The sequence below is a fragment of the Hyperoodon ampullatus genome (assembly GCF_949752795.1).
Source record: "Hyperoodon ampullatus genome assembly, chromosome: 2".
NCBI lineage: Eukaryota > Metazoa > Chordata > Mammalia > Artiodactyla > Ziphiidae > Hyperoodon > Hyperoodon ampullatus.
Genome location: NC_136915.1, coordinates 135,823,987 through 135,841,594, shown reverse-complemented (window position 1 = coordinate 135,841,594; position 17,608 = coordinate 135,823,987). Strand labels below are relative to the sequence as shown.

The 17,608-nt window shown below is 46.5% G+C and overlaps 1 pseudogene across 1 annotated transcript in view; it reads right to left on the bottom strand.

Moving 5' to 3' along the window:
• The window catches only part of LOC307065563 (3-hydroxyisobutyrate dehydrogenase, mitochondrial-like), a 28,692-nt pseudogene extending 20,282 nt beyond the window's left edge, over positions 1-8,410 (bottom strand). The window contains exons 1-2 of the transcript in view: positions 8,377-8,410; positions 7,864-7,996 (exon numbers count right to left, since the gene is read on the bottom strand). The product of the transcript in view is annotated as a 3-hydroxyisobutyrate dehydrogenase, mitochondrial-like (transcript). The remainder of the gene's footprint in view (positions 1-7,863; positions 7,997-8,376) is intronic.
• Positions 8,411-17,608: the final 9,198 nt, after the last annotated feature.

Below are 17,608 nucleotides of genomic sequence, written 5' to 3'. Positions count from 1 at the left end.
TTGATCATTAAGTGTGAGCCCCACCAAATTAGGACTCATACAACACTCTCCTCCAGGCCAAAACTTCTGATATCCACTGGGTTTTTTTATACTATCTTATATGTATCTAAATTTGTAATGATTTACTTAATTCCTGAGTTACGTGACAATAAGAAATCAGTCAAATTAGCACTACAGAAGTGCAGCTTAGACCTAGGGACCAGAACCAAGGACCACAAAAACCTGTGAACCAATAAGTTTCACTTGTACTTCATGTTTAACAACTGCTGAGGGTGAATGGGAAGTGAGGGAAAAAGAGTTTAACTTCATATCACAGAAACTTGCACTAAAATGAAGAGGAAAATGACCCAGTTCCTGGTTCAAGTCACTGCAATCTGCTTCAATAAATAATAACAGCACACAAGGAAAACAAACACTCTATGACAGGAACAATGGATAATTAATTACCAGATCAGGGAGGACAGATTACACTTGCTATGGGATTTCATTAAAGAAGGATTCCAAAAAGTACTGGCTTCTTCTGAGAAGACTTCTCAGAACAGGTAGCATTTAAACTGAGTCTTGAACAAGTATATAGAGGGTAGGGAACAGGCCTTCCGGGCAGGGAACAGGCACAGTGTCAGGAATGGCACAAAGGCCTTATGGAATAGGGGACAAAACTGGCTGAACACAGGAGTGCTACGTGTTGGGGAATATGGGGGAAGGCTGGCTGAGGTTGGTTAAATGAAACATAATTAGATGGAAGAGAAAGTAGGTGGAAAGACACATGGAAGACTGTGGAAAGCCCCTGAAGATGGAGGTCAGCATAATAATATGAAGAACTCAGTGGTACTTTGACACTGTATGAATGTCTAGGTTTAAAAAATCAGGAAAACACAATAAAAGAATAAACTACTGATATAATGATATGTAACCAGAGGCCAGATACCAAAGAATACACACTGTGTGTTTCCACGTATGTCATATATGGTGATAGATAGAGGTCAGCTTAGGTGTTGCCCTGGTAGAGTATGGAACAGAAAGAAGTAACAGAGAACCGTATAGGGTGTTAGAAATATTTTATAATATCTTGATCTGGTGTTGGATACATGGGTGCATAGAGGTGTAAAAATTCAGTTATTAGCAATGCAGTTAACCTACTAGAGTTTTTTTTAATGTATGCGTACATTAAAAAAAACTCTAGTAGGTTAATTAGGCTGTCAGTTGTATGAAGTAAATTTTGGTCAAGGAATAGCCAAGGTAGTAATGCAGTAATAAGTTATAAATGTACTCACTGTGCTCTAGAATGTCACAATTGGAATACAAGAAATATGTGTAAGAAAAAAGACAAGTATTGAATATTGATGGTTGGATGAGCTGAATAAGTTAGATCACTCTACTTTCAATTTAAGAACTTGGCCAGTGTTTGGATACCTTTGAACAAAGAAAAAAAAGAAATACAATTTTTATTACGCATATGCTATGTATCAATCCCTGACTTATATTTTGACACATATAAACATGGGAAATATTGCACCTTGTAACTGAGACAATGAAGATGAGTGAGGTAGCTGGTTTTGACACTAGAGGCTGAGAAAACCATCAGCTCATAATCGTAAGAAGTCTGAAGTCGGAGGAAAGAATCAAGAGGAAATAGTGGTAAGTGCCAGGAGCTTCTGGAAACTACATCAGAGATGAAGACTCCAGGATTGTTGAGCTTTCTAAGAGTCCCAATAACTCAGGTAAAAACAGAGGGCTTAAAACTGAATCCTGGGGATATATGTATGCATATAGCTGATTCACTTTGTTATACAGCAGAAACTAACACAACACTGTAAAGCAATTATACTCCAATAAAGATGTAAAAAACAAAACTAAAAAACTGACTCCTGCAAAGTAACAATTGTTAGGACAAACAGTAAAGAATTATAAGAAAAATAATCACATGCCTGTCCCAACAGAGAAATATCCTAAGCTCCATCTCACCATTTCTCCGATTGGCCTTTCACAAAATACAGTCCCATCAGCTGAATATAGGTTTGTCAAGTAACTGTGAGTAAGACTGAATTAAACAAAAATAAATCAATTCCTTCCTCCAAAACTTTTCAGAGTATGTAATGTAACAAAGTGAAACTTGAATTTCATGTCGGGATGTAGAGTACAGCTCTTCCCAAATGCTTCTGTCTTGTAACTACATTAACATCATCTAAAACCAGTGTTCTGCAGGACAGAGACTGTGAAACGCTGCTCTCATCATGTAAGATATCAAGTCTTTCTGAAAATCCATTCTTCCTTCTGCCCTTTCTCGTGTTGTCCCTGTCACCTGGAATGTCTGTCCTAAGCTCCACCTGCCAAAACCCTACCCATTTTTAGGATCCAAGAGATAATAAAAGGCTTACATTACTGAAAGGCAGAGAAAGAAATCCCTTCCTAGGGATCTACATTTCCTTCCTAGGGAGAAGAAAAATTGTAAAGTATACCACAGTGACCTTAAGTCTATGAATGTAACTATGTTGTGTTACTTTGAGTTCTGTAAAAGTCAATGTGCTACAATATACATGGATATGAATGTTTGATCGCTTACAAGTAGAACTTGCTGATAACTTTCATCATGAGCGAGGTTAATGATTAAGGGAGCCATTGTATTTGGCTCAGCCCTTATAACTAGGGAATACTAAAATTGGAAAGGTCCCTAGATATTAGCAAATCTATCCACCTCATATTCTAAGTAAGGAAACTGAGACCTTCATAGATTGGATATTTATATTAACAAAGGAAAAGGATATAAGATTGGCAGAACTACCTTTTAGATTAAGAATTTTGAGATTTTTATAGACTACTAGGACATTATGTCCACTGATATTGAGACAATGTGTTTCTTAGTCATCATTTTCTACTGCACTGACCAAGCGAGGTGGCAGTCAGTAGTTGTACAAAGGGAAAAAGAGAACTTTAGGAACTCCCAATTTATATACGCAGGGAAATTCATCATTCATGTTATTTAAGCTAACTGGATGCAGTTTATCAGCTACATTGAGGAATGGTGAAGTGTCTATACAATTAACATGTTAGTTTGTGTCATGACCTCCCTGTTGTTCAAGTGAGTTAACGGTTAGCACTCAACTAGGCACTTAAGAGTCCATTATAAATCTGGACTAAACGTTTATCTGTGGCATCTTTATTCTTCTTTGGTGCCCTTAGGCAGAATTAGCCCTCTTATGTTTTGAAGCTGGAGTACTTCTAGATTTAAGAATGGTCAGATTGAGGAAGAAGAGTCTTATGCCAGAGGTGAAAGAAGACTGATTATAATTACCTATTTTTAAAAATTCCAACCCTTTTCAATGTTCTAAAGTGATCAGGAAGTACATGGGTATGCTAGGAAGTAAGGGAGTCAAGCAACAATATTCTCTAAGAGTTTGTGGATGGCAATGAAGAGGAAAGGAAGATAGAGACAATCCTAGAAAAGGTTTTGGTTGGCCATAATAATGAAGTCAGAAGGAGAAGAAGAAGAAGAAGAAGAAGAATGACACATGCAATGGGAAAGAGAAAGCAAGAACAGAGAAGCAAAAGGGAGAGTAGAAAAATGAGACAAATTTGGAGAAGGAAATGAGGAAGAAAACTGGGTGAAAGAAGGAAGCACTGATGGTAGACCACTTGACACTCAAACATTAACACGATGCACATTTAAGATGTGTCATCCATGGCCATGGTCATTACCCTCAAATAGTTTATAGTACGTGTTTCAGAGACATTTATAAATTGAAAATACCATTAAAATAAGTGCCAGGGTATAAGTATTCATGGAATTGTATGGGAGAATAAAAAGTCCCCCGTCAAAGAGCCTTCTGAGACATCGGAAAAAAAGGAAAAACCTAAAAAGCATAAGACTCTTCCTATTTTCATTTCCAATGATACATCCCAATTTTGATGATCAATCAGCGATTTAAATATCAACTATAAACACAGTATTTTATGAGCTGCTATGCAGTATACTATACTAGAGCAATAGAACAGAGAGGACCTCAAACCCTCTGTTCCCTCAAATTGAAAGGCACGCTTCCTGACCCCTCCAGACCACTACTGGACACAGGGAACACACACTAATGTTTCAGGACCCCAACCAGCAGTCACCTGCTTTGTGATTACTTCCATGACACACCCTCACCAACACCACTGACTTTCCTGCTCCTACGGGACATGACATATATTTCCTATTTTAACACATACCGCAGTGCATTATGATTGCAGGTAGATGTTCTAACAACTTGAAAGAGAATGATGACTTTTTTCTCTTTACATCTCGTTATTTCCCTACTCATAATATTTCTTGAAGAGAAACCATAAAAATATAAACAAACACAAAAAACAGATAATATACAAAACGTGTGCTTTGCACCTTAACACAAACTTAAGTAAAATTAGTTCTGACAGTATCCGGCATGACAAACTTCCATGGTACAAATGAGAATGGACCAAGGTTTGAGCAGGTACAGGAGACAATCCAGGCATGAACAACACCAAGGAAAGGTAGACAGGAAGTAACATGGTGTGTAGGAAATCACGAGGCCAGTCTGATGGGAAGAGACTTAAACAAGACTGAAACTCACTTTCTAAACCTCCATCTCCAACTGGACAATTCGCAAGACACAGGTGCACCAAAGTGGCCCAATATTCAATCCCTTTAATGGCGAGGAACAGTTTAAAATTTTATGGCTTTAGTTTGCCAAAAAGCAACTATCAAATGTTGGCAGGACACAATGAAGGCTTACCTTTGTTAACATAGTTAAGTCTCTCTCTCTCACAACTAGCCCACTTGGATCCACGTTCCTTAGCACACCCGACTCACTTACACAGCATTGATGAGCTTTACACAACTGGAAGGTCACATCTTTATTTCTTATTGCAGGAACACAACATCTGGAAACTTTATTTCTATCGGAAGCTAAAGCAAAATTATTGTAAAATGAGTCATTTAAACCATACATTTTATCACCGTTAAAAAGCATCTGCTCTGTGCTAAGGATTAGAAATGACTCCTGTCCTTAAAGCCTCATTAAGGACGAAGATCTATAAACTCAAAATTTCAATCACATGAGATAAAGAACCATAACCTTTAAGCACAGAAGTGCCTATGGAGGCCAAAAGTTATAGCTAAGTGACGGCTTCATGATAACCCTGAAGTACAGTCGAGAAAGATGAGGCTATGCAGAGGTGGAGTAGGAGGTGCATTAACTGCAGAGGGAACATCTGTGAAAAGACACTCGAGCCTGACACCTGCTGGGCACTGTAAATACTGCAGGTGGGGATGACTAAAGACCAGGAGTCCAAGAGTGAGAAGAGACAGAAATAAAAATAGAGATGTTGGCCCAAGCAAGCCTGGGAGAGAGCATGGCTTGTATCCCACAGGTGATGAGGCCTGGGGCTACCACTGGCTGAGTAAGGGTGCCTCCGCTGATTAGAAAAAGGCGCCCCGCTGCTGAAGGACCAATTAGATAAAGGGAGTGATCACAAAAAGCTCCCCTTCCTCAGGGCCAAAGAGCCCCAGGAGGCTTGGCAAAGCACAGTTCAGATTACAGGCCTCTGTGCAGAGCACATGCTGGGCGGCTAGTATGCACTAACTCTGTGTGGGCAAGCCATTAGCAGCATTATTTTAGGCATATCTTGTCATGTTAGAAGATCACTCAACCCGAGTAGGCAGATGAACTTAGAGGAACTGAGACCGGGGCCGCAAAACCACCCAGCAGTTTCTACCATAGTCGGGGCAAAATGTAATGTGGATGAAGAAGCAGATTTAGGAGGAGGCCAAAATTTACAAGCTAGACCCACTGGATGAAAGTCATAAAGAAAGTTCAGTGAAGGAATTCTGAAGAGAATGGGCTCTGCATTTTTCTTACAATCAATGTAAAATATTAGGCAAAATTAAGTACAGTGGCTTTTAAGGTCCCTTCCAGCTCTAATTTCTTTTGATTTCTAACTTATTACTCTGGTTAAGTAAAGTCCCTTCAGAGGTACAGAACAGTTCCTACACCTGAATGGGATGCAAAGAAAAAGAATAATCTGACTTCTCTTCACCAGGGGATGAGTTGAACTGTCCTTGCAGAAGAGGTAACACATGGTGAGAACCCCAGATCCTAGAAAAGGGCCAGGCACACGATACGTATTCAGCTTTTTGAAAACAAATGAACAATCATTTCCTCTCCTACATCTTCACACCCTTTCTCTGCTGGCTGCTTTCTTTCAGCTTATAAACTTCCTCAATATACCCACTTCAAAAGCCCTCAGACCTATGATTCTTTGGATCTTGTTGTGGGTAACCTAAGTCTCTCCCATGCCTTCAAACACCTCTCCTCACCAAAAGCCCAGATCTGAACCTTGGGCCCAGACCTGTCTACCAGGCCCCTCTAAAGCACTGAAGATGAAGTAAGATCCTCTCCCCACCCCCAATCCCTTCCTACTGTGCTCTGTATCTCTCAAAAAGATGCAGCTGTAAACTGTCACCCACGCTTGCTGCCCTCCCTTTTCTAACTGGTCACCAGGCCTCACCCATTCTCTCTCAGATCTGCAAAATCCAGTCCAACCTTTTATAACTTAAGTGGGAACCTTAGATTACAATTCACCCTGCACCCAATCAAGTGCCTTGCACATGGAGGTCCGAGTGAGCCTCTAAACCACAAGTCCATCTCACTGTTCTTTAGGGTTTCCCACAGCCCTCAGGATAAACATCTAAACTTCTGACAGGACAAACAAGGCCCCCTTCTCTTGGGCCCCACTAAGTTTCCAGTATCAACTCTCATTTCTTTCCCAAACCCTGAGTTCCAGTCCTATACCTTAGTTTTGCCATATTTTCTTATATTTCTCAAACTTTGACACACACTGCTCCCTCCTGACACCCCAGGACCTTCTACGTATCCTTAGAAAGGATGGCACCTCCTCCAAGAAGCCTACCCTGAACTTTCCCTTCCAAGATTCTGTGCTCTGCAAAGGGGAAAGATCGGGGGGAGGGATCCATTAGGAGTTTGGCATTAACATATACACACGACTCTATATCAAATAGATAATCAACAAGGACCTACTGCATAGCACAGGGAACTCTACTCCATAGCCTGTAACAAACTGTACGGGAAAAGAATCTGAAAAAGAATGGATATATGAATAACTAAACCACTTTGCTGTACACCTGAAACTAACACAATATTGTACATCAACTAACCTCCAATATAAAATAATAATTAAATTTTAAAAAAAGATTCTGTGCTCTGGAGCACCAGAACTCACTTCTTCCAGAGCACTGACTACTGTGCTTGTGTTTACCTGCCGCCCAGTAGAAGGGGAGATTACCTAGGGCAGAAGCATCGTCTCCAGCAGCCCTTGGTTCTGACAACTCATTCAAGTGCCAGGTTACTTTACACACATAACCTGCTTAATTAATTCTAAGAACCCACAGAAAGAGTGGTTTTTAATGTCATTTTACAAGTGTGGGGATTGCAGTTCAAAAGTAACCTGCCCAGGCCACAGACAGCATAAGCCCTGGAATTCAAACCCTAAGCTGCCTTCACACCAGTGCTCTTTCCACTATATGATACGACTACTGAAAAACAGATTTTTTTTCCTGAACCCTGTTTTAATGGAAAGGAAATGAAGCTGGGATATACCAATTTCCTAATCGCTTTGGCGTGTACCAGGCAAAGTCATTCAACAGACCAGGTAACATCTGTGGAACAATGAACGATGCTCCAAACTGTCCTAAGTGTTCTACATTGTAGGGTCTGCAAACATTAACACAGTGCGACCTTGTAACCTCCAGAGAGAGTGAGTCCTGTTCAGCCCATGCTACAGATGAGAACACTGAGACCTAGAAGCCTTAAGGCACTCGGCCGGGGTCACCGAGCCGGCAGGAGTCCTAGGCCGCACGCCCCATCCAGCGCACACACACCCGGGCACTGGGCACCGGTTCTAGTGCCCACCCTCCACCTTGCACCATCTAAAACCCCGCTTCGCAGCGCCCACATGAGAGCCCCTGGAAGCGGGAAGTACAAAGCTGTCTCAAACAGATGAACCAGTTTGCAGGGCAGAAGTTGAGACACAGATGTAGAGAACAAACGTATGGACACCAAGGGAGGAAAGCCGCGGGGGGGTGGGGATGGTGGTGTGCTGAGCTGGACGAGTCGGATTGACATGTATACACTGATGTGTATAAAATTGATGACTAAGAAGAACATGCTGTATAAAAAAATAAAGTAAAATTCAAAAATCAAAAGAAAGAAGAATACTGTCTACTGTCCTCCACGCCCCCTGGAACACTCACTGTAAATATCCAGGAGGTGCTTGCAGAATGAATGAATCAATGAACAAACAAGCTCACTCATTTCAAACGTGCAGTCACATACGTAATCTGACCTTCCGAGAAGTTAAGCTTCTGGAAGGAGCCCATTTTCTTAATGTATTCAGCATCGAGTCATCACAGAATATGAACTCTTATAAAGTACTGCCCCCTCACTTCCCATCAGAGAGCAAAATTCCTCAGCAGGGAAATGGGAGGGTAGCAGACATTACCCGCAAACTTTAGGAAGGCTGCGGCTCGCTGAGCACTTCACTAGGGCCCCTGACCGCCTGCCTGGTAGTAGGACAGACACACCAGGAACGGCTGCTGACCGGCAGAAAGAGCGCCCGGCCACGCAGGCAGCACACCCCGCACCCTGCCAAGCGAGGTCCGGCCAGCAAGGGAAAGACGCTCTCCACTTCAGAACCGCCCACCACTAGAAAGCCAGGTCCTGCCAGGGCCTGGACACACGAGGCCTTCCTTACAAGGGTTACAAATCTGTGGCCTTGCTCTGCCTCGAATAAAAGACAGTGACGGGGACAACGTGACCATCTCCAGATGAACTTCCAACTTCGTTTCAAGTGCCTGGGTGCTGGGTCACAGTGGATTTCTAAACTCTTCCAATATTCAAAAATATCAATTTCTAAGATGCAGGAGGGTTGTTAAACATACACTTAGCACAGACCCCAGTCCCACTCCTGAGTATTTTCTCAAGTGAGGTAAAAACCCAAGTTCACATGGAAAACTGCCCTGGGATGTTTACAGCAGCTTTATTCTTGATCCCCTCAAAAGTGGAAACATCCCACAAGTCCTGCCACCCGCAGGCGAATGGACAAACGGAAAATGGAATACAACACAGCCAGAAAAAGGAGTGGCTTCTCATACCCGCAACAACAGGGATGACGGACTTCCCTGGTGGTCCAGTGGCTAAGACTCCGCGCTCCCAATGCAGGGGGCCCGGGGTCCATCCCTGCTCAGGGAACTAGATCCCCCACGCCGTTAACTAAAACATACTGCACGCGGCAATGAAGATCCCATGTGCCGCAACGAAGACCCGGCACAGCCAAGTAAATTAACTAAATAAATAAATATTTAAAACAACAACAACAAAAAAACAAACCCGGGAGGAATCTCGCATAGGTTTTGCTGAGCCAAAGCAGCCAGAATCAAAAAGCTACATGCTGTTGTTCCGTTTATCTGACTTTCTGGAAAAGCCAAAACCTTAGGGACAGAGAGGAGATTAGTGGCCAAGAGGCTAGAGGCACCCTGGCGCCAAAGGGCAGCAAATGGGATGACAGGATTGCTCTGCCGCCTGATGGCGATCAAAACTCCTACAACTGTGCACTACAAGTGAACTATGCTTCACGGCTACTAAGGACACACAAATTATTACATTTTGAAAAATGCGCCGGCCAGCCATCCCGTGCATGACAAGTGCAGTAAGAGGGGCGGGGAGGCGAGGCAAGTGGATCAGCTGGAGTTCTGAAGGTTCTCCCCACTTTCAGTTTCCCTCCCCTGGCATGTCTCCCCGCCCGGCCCACTGCTGCTCAGGCCGCCCACCCGGGACACCCGGAGTTACCCAACCGGAAAAGCCAGAGCCCAGGCTCAGCCACGCCTCCAGGCACAGGAAGGGCAAAAATAGAAAGCGCCAGTGCGCAGTGGAGGGCTGGAAACCCTCGGACCTCAGATAACTGCGGAGAACCGGGCCTCGGAGTCAACATCGGCTCCCAGGCGGTCCCAGCGTCCCAACCCCGACCCCGGTCGCGACACAGTTTCCACAAAACTGACACACACGGAGCCCGCGCGAGGGGCGGGTCGCGCGGGCTTCCCCGCCGGGTCGCCTGGAGGCCGGTCCCCCGCAAGCTGAGCGCACGAAAGGGCGCCCCAAAGGCGCCGGCCCAAGGCGCCCGCTGCGCTTTCCCTCCGGAAGGTGGGCTGCGGGGCCCAAGCGTAAACCCTGAGACAAGGTACACGCACACCACGCCGCCACAGGGGACGAGAGGCCGGGCGCCCACCTGGCCGGACACCCTGCATTTCTGGAATCACCGGACTTCTGTGTAAATTTCCCTTTGGCGTGTCATTTTCCAAAGGCCACTCAAGATCAGGGGACGGAACGCCTCCTCTCCAAGTGTCCTGCCAGCCCACCCACTCAACATCAGAGGGACAAAATGCCTAACTAAAACAAAACAAAACAGAAACACAAAAAACTGGAGAGAGGGAGGAAAGGGTGCCCTCAAAAATAAAAAAAAAAACCTAAGCACGTTGACAGCGCTAAGAATAAACTACCAGGAAACAGAATCCCTACATGTCAGATCCTAAAGTACAGAAGGGCAAGCCCGCCGGCAGTCCAGGCCCGGGGGGACCGGGGTCCCCAGCCCTGCAGAGCCAACCGCAGACCGGCTCGGGCGCCCCTCGGAAGCGCGGGGTCCCCGCGGCCGAGTCTGCGCCCCCGGCCGGCGCCGGCTCCCCTCTGCCCACCCTGCGCGCGGGGGCTGGAAACGGCCGCGGAGAACCACGGCGCGGGGGGAAGGGGGGCTCCAAAGAAGGTCTGGCGACTCGAGTCGCTCCGTTTCTCGGTGGGCTCAGCGCGCGCCGTGGGGGAAGAGGGGCGGGGGTCCGGGAGGAGGGGACGGGTGGCACTTACGTAGACCTGCAGCGGCCACAGGCAGACGGCGGGCTCGGCCCTCACGAGCGACTCCAGCCTCAGCTCCAGCTTCTCCCCCATGTCTTCGCGCGCGGCCCCCGCACCGTGCTAGTCTGGCGGTTGGGGGAGGGGCGCGGCGCCGCCGGCGGGGGCGGGGCACACGGGCAGGCGGGCGGCTGAGGGGAGGGGGCCTGGCCTGGGCCTCAGCCGCCACCGCCGCCGCGCTCCTGTCCGGCCCCCGGCTCCCTCTTTGTGGTCACAGGCCTGGGGCCTCCAGCGCTGCTGCGAACTCGGGCCGGCGTGAGGCGAGCACAGTGAGCCGTGGGCCGGAGCGAACCACTCACGGCATGCGCGGCCCACCCCGTGGACTCGCCCGCTCTCACGACGCACGCACGCACGCACGCACGCACGTCTTCGGCTGACCCCGGCCACCCCCACCGGCCCGAAGTGGGGACCCGAGGAGAGCCCTCGGGGCCTGGGGTGGCGGGTTCGACTCCCGCCCTTGACGTACCGTGACACACACACACACACACCCCTCCCCCCCAATAAGAAGACTATAATTCCTCATTAAATATGACAGCCGGAATCCCGGCTTCTGTTCACAAAAATGCCGTGTATTTAGCCTATGCTAGGCACCAGACCGCGGACGCTCAGTACTGGCAAAAAAGGAAATGCCCTGCCCTCATGGCACTGCCATTTTAATTGGAATAGTAGTGACAATGGTCAAGGGAGAAAATAAAGTGTCATCATCGCCATCCCCATCGGGGATGGTTAATCTCATGTGCGCACTGCGTGGGGCCCCGGCAACCACAAACATTATTCCAGATGTGGCCAGGAAGGTATTTTTCGGAAGAGATTAACACTGAAATTGCTCCATTTTGCGTAAAGGAGATTGTCAGTGCCGCGGCGTGGGTGGGCCTCGTCCACCAGTTGAAGGACTGGAGAGAAAAATGAGGTTCCCTAGAAAGAGGGAACTGTTCCTCCAATGGCCTTGGGACATCAGCTCTTCCCTGTGTCTCCAGCCCAGAGTCCTGCCCTGACTTGCCTGCCTCACGGTCACGAGTCAACTCCTTAAAACAAAACTATATATGTAAAAATACTGAATATACACAAGCCTATTAATTTGTATATGTGTGTATACATATTATATATGTATACACATGTTTATATGTGCATGCGTTTGTATATGTGTAAGTACTATATACAGTATACATACAAGCCTATATGTGTGTGTATATATTGTATGCATGTATGTATGTGTATATATATAGTATACATATTATAAATGTGAACATGCTGTATATATACACACACCATATATTGATATATGGGTGTGTGTATATATACAGTATAGGTACACTGTATGTATGTATGTATACAGTGTATATTTATATATAGGTGTGTATATATGTTGTATACCTGTATGTGTATACATTGTATAGGTATTATATGTATATATGTATATACTATATATAGACACACTTGTGTATGTATTTATATGTGTATTTACATGCACATATTTACATATAGGTGTGTATGTGTGTGTATACATTGTGTATATGTATGTGTATATATCATATATATGATATATGTATATATATGATGAATTTATATATACAGTACATATATATTTTTATGCTACATGCTTTTATATGTAGGTGTATATGTGTGTCTATATGTACGTGTATGTATTGCATATATTATATATGTATGCATACTATATATATATATACACACCTAAATATCTTTGTATGTGTGTATATATGTATGATATACATGTACCTAGGTGTCTATTGCATGTTATACGTATGTGTACATACTGTATATATATAAACTATGCATTTTATGTGTGTATGTATAGTGTATATGTATGTGTGTATTGTATATGTGTGTATGTGTGTATACATACTGTATATATACAAACTGTGCATTTTATATGTGTGTATATGTGTGTGTATTGTATATACTATATGTGTATATGTCTGTATGCATACTGCATATATACACAGCTGTATATTTTTGTATGCATGTACATATGTACGTGTGTGTGTATATATACACACATAAACCCTATGGATTCTGTTTGTCTGGAGAACCCTTACTGATACGGACACTTATGACAATTGAGCACCTGCCCTTTGCCAGCCAGGGAGCCAAACACTTGTCTTTTCGGTGTCTGCCTTAAGTGTCACAAGTCCCGGGAGGGAAGGTGATGCCGCTCCTACCAGATGAGGTGCCTCAGGGTCAGAGAGGTGCACAGCGCGGGGGGCTGGAGCCTGGTGGAGCCCAGGTGGAGTTCTAGCAGCAGTACAGCCTAGCAGTCCCACTTCCCCGGGTGCTTCTCACAAAGACGCCGAGGGAGAGACGGGGTCTGAAGGAGGGGATGAGGAAGCTTCCGTGGGTCCGCAAGCCCAGACCAAGGCTGACTCGTCAAGGGTGTTAGAGGTCAGGACTGTGGTCACCCTGGGGGTGGGGTTACACAGAGCCATTCCCATTCTGGAAAAGTATCCATTCTGCTCTTGTTTGTATGTTTACCCCCCTCCCCCAAATCTTTTACAAACAGATTCTCTTGGCTGCTGGGAGCACACACGGGGAAGTTGTGTGTGAGAGGGTGCAGTCCAGGGGACAGGGAGGATAAGACCCCCACCCTTAGGGCCAGGAGTGGCTCAGCTTTGTGAGCTAAGGATGGCCCGCGAGGTCCCAGAGAGAAGGGTCCCTACTCCGTCCCTGCTCCGTGCACCCCATTCCAAACCTGAGAAGCCTAGAGCCACCCACACACACACACACCAGGGAGGAGAGCCAGTCACCCTGGCTCACAGACTGCGGCTCCAAGACTCCTGGCACTAGGAGCTCAGCTTTCATGCCCTAGGACAGGGCCAGAGCTGTTGTCTCCGGAAACTCTCTGTCTCTCGCCCGCCCTCCCTCCCTCCCTCCTCCGCCTCTTCCCTTCCCGCTCCAGCTGGCCTGCCCTCCACCCTGCATTTCTACACAGGATGGCTCACAGACAGCTGCTCCCTGTGTCCACCCACCACCATTCGATGGATGTCAAAGCAAGCCCTGGGGACTTCCCTGGAGGTCCAGCGATTAAGACTCCGAGTTTCCACTGCAGGGGGCGCGGGTTCGATCCCTGGGCAGGGAAATAAAATCCCGCATGCCGCACGGCACGGCCAAAAAAATAAATGAATAAAAAATAAAGTTATAGTGATGAAACAGCCCTAGTGGTGCTAGGATGGGACATATAGCTCTATGGTATAGAATAAAGGTCCAGAAACAGATATATGAGAACTTGATATGACAGAAAGTGGGGAAATTAAGGACTTTTCGATAAATGGCATTAGGACAATTGCATATCCATGTGGGAAAAAGTAAATTAGAAAAAAAAAAAGCAAGCCCTGGTCAGGTGTGACCTTGGGCCCAGGGCCATTGGCACACGTTGTCGTGTGGGATGTTCTTCCTTAGACTCCTCCCTCCCTCCTGTGCCACTTTCCCCGCCAGGTAAAGAACTCTGCCTGGTCAATAAGACCCTAGAGGTCCTTGGCCATTGCTATTGCAGTTGGAATTGTTACTGTGTTTACATAGGGTGACCAACACCCGCCTCCAGTTTGCCCAGGACCGCTCAGGTTTGAGCGCTGGAACTGTGGGGAAACCCTCATTCCCGGGGAACCCCAGAAGGCTGGTCAGCCTATTTAGGACGGATCTCTCACTTGATCTCCCAACCCCCGAGAGCCAGAAAGGGAATCTCCCCCCTCCTTCCATTGTAACCTTCATTCATTCATCCACCCATCCCTTTATTCAACTCCTTTATTCAGCAAGTATTTATGAAGCATCTACTACACATCACTCTTCTAGGTGCTGGGGACAGTAAACTGAGAAGGTGTGATTTATTACATAGGGATGATGTCTCGGAGACCACTGCAGGGCAGGGGAGCTGGGAAAGGGAAGGGGCAGTTCTAAATGCAGGCTCTGACGGGATTGGGGCAGACCTTGCCCTGGGACAGGCTGCTTGCTTCAACACAGCTGTCCTCACCCAGGGCCATCCTGCCCCCGCCTCACCCAGTTCTTTGGTCATGTCTGGGGAAAATCTGTGGTGGTCACAACTGGGTGGGAGGGGCCCCTGGAATCAAATGGGTGGGGCCAGGGATGCTGCTGAACCCCACACAGTGCCCAGAAGGGGCCCCCAGCAGAGGATGACCCGCCCCAAATAACCCCAGTGCCGTGGGGGAGACCCTGCACTAATATTATTCAGACCCGCTGGTGCCCCTAGATTCCTGCACAGGCAGGGACTCTAACTGGGTCATCTCTGTATCACGAGGTGACCTAGAGTGGGGCAGCCAGGAGGGCTGAGTATCGGGGGTGAAATGACAAATCTCTGTGCCCACTCTCCCCGCCGCACCCCAGGGTCGATGGCCTCTATCTCCTCCCTGTGCAGGTAGCTTTTCCCTGAGCCATTTCTTCTTGTCAAGGTCCCTGTCGCAGGTTGGGTTCCCCAAAGGTGACGTTGAGAGCAAGGATTGGAGTGCAGGTGGTTGATGTGAGACATGAAGACAACAGATACAGCTGCCATAGGGTCCCGCAATTCCACTCCTGGGCATAGATCCGGAAAAAACTCTAATTCAAAAATATACGTACACCCCTGGGATTTCCCTGGTGGTCCAGTGGTTAAGACTCCGTGCTTCCAGTGCAGGGAGCATGGGTTCCATCTCTGGCCAGGGAACTAAGATCCCACATGCCGTGTGACAAAAGAAAAAAAAAAAAGAAAGAAAGAAAGAAAGAAAGAGAGAAAGAAAAAGAAAGAAAGAAAGAAAGAAAGAAAGAAAGAAAGAAAGAAAGAAAGAAAGAAAAGATACATACACCCTAATGTTCATTGCAGCACTATTTACAATAGCCAAGATGGGGAAGCTACCTAACTGTTCACTGATGGATGAATGGATAAAGAAGATATGGTACATATATACAATGGAATATTATTCAGCCATAAAAAGAATGAAATAATGCTATTTGCAGCAATGTCGTGGATGGACCTCGAGATTATCATACTAAGCACTGTGAAGTGCCTGGGGCAGCCACTCAGAGCAAAGCGGCCACCAACCCTGCTGCAGCTGCCCGAACAGAGAGTGGAGGGCGAGGGAAAAATACGTTGGCTTCTCCCATCCCCCTGCCCTCCAACCTCTGGCCAATGTTTTCCACTGGCTGAACCTACCTGGAAAAGAGTTGGCGAGGAAATCTGGGCGATGGGGTTTGCAGGATCAGCCCTGTGACACGGAGCAGAGCAGTGGAAAGACAGGGAGCCAGTCTGAGGCAAACAGGCAAATGGCAGCGCAGTACCCACTGCTCCCTACCTCTCCTGTGCCACTGAGTGGAACCATCTTCACGCGCGAGCTTTCTCTTCCCTCATCTCCCACATCTACCCATCCATCCTCTAAGCAGCTCATCCATTCCTCTCTCTTCCTCACAGCCACCGCCATCACTCACTATCGTTACTGCAGCAAGCACCGCTCTGCCTTCTCCTGTCTCCAGACTCCCTCTTCTAATCAGTCACTACACTCCAGCCAGAAGGATTTTTCTCAGATGCCTATCTTACGTCACTCTGCCGCTTCGAGTCCTACAATGGCTGGCCCGTTGTGCTTAGGATCCAGTCCACATTCCACGGCAGGACTTCATCACGTCTCCAGTCTCCCCTCCCCTGACATACGCTTCCATCCTCCACATTCCCACATCCTGAACCTCAGGCCCCTGAATTTCCTGGGGCAGCTCTCAAGTCAGGGCCTTCACACGTGCTATTCACTGTCTTCACAGAGCCCTCCCCTATCCTGCACCTCTTCGGACTTAAGCCCTCTCATGTTGGCCTCAATGGCAGTACTTCTAGGAAGACGTCCCTGGTCCTCCTCACCTGTGTTCCCTTGCACCCAAGACTTTCCCCGGTGGTAGGGGTATCAGATTTAACAAATAAACCATGCAAGTTTAACCGGGTGTCCTGTATTTTATCTGCAACCCTGCCTGATAGGCACTTGTTCCAGAGTATGACAATTGCATGTTGACATTTTAATTTCCCTACTAGGCTCCAAATCGCTTAAGGATAATGATCTTGTCAATACGATTCCCCATTTTGCTAACTAACTAGGTAAGGTTGGATGAATGGATCAGTGACTTGTGGATGGGAGTTTTTACTTGAAATCGTATAGAACTAGACTTCAGCCCTAAACAGGAGAGATGCTTAAGAGACTAAAGGGAGGCTAATGACAATTACTCACCCAAGTGGAGGCTCCTAGGTTGGTTCTGGGCCAGCCTCTCAGGGTGTAAGAGAAGAACTTGGAGGTGGAAACTGTACACTAAAGGGAAATGACCAGAAGGTATGACTGGCAATGATTATGTAAAGCTTTCAGGCTGCACAAAGCTAACAGACTAACTTCAGCTGGTTTGGGGATTGCTCTGGCTCAGTTCTGAGTCCTGCACACAGCTGGAAAGTTTATGCTCCTGCTGCTAGGGTTAAAACAGTGGAAAAGGCCAGAAGGGTGATGCCAAAGATCATCGTACTCAAATTTTGACCTCGCGATGGTCTTCTAATAGAAAGCTTAAATCTTGCTATTTTCAGACCCGGTACCCAAGGGCAAGTACGTAACAAATATGAAAAAAGTGAGAAAGGTGGAAGAAAGGCAAATTAGAGC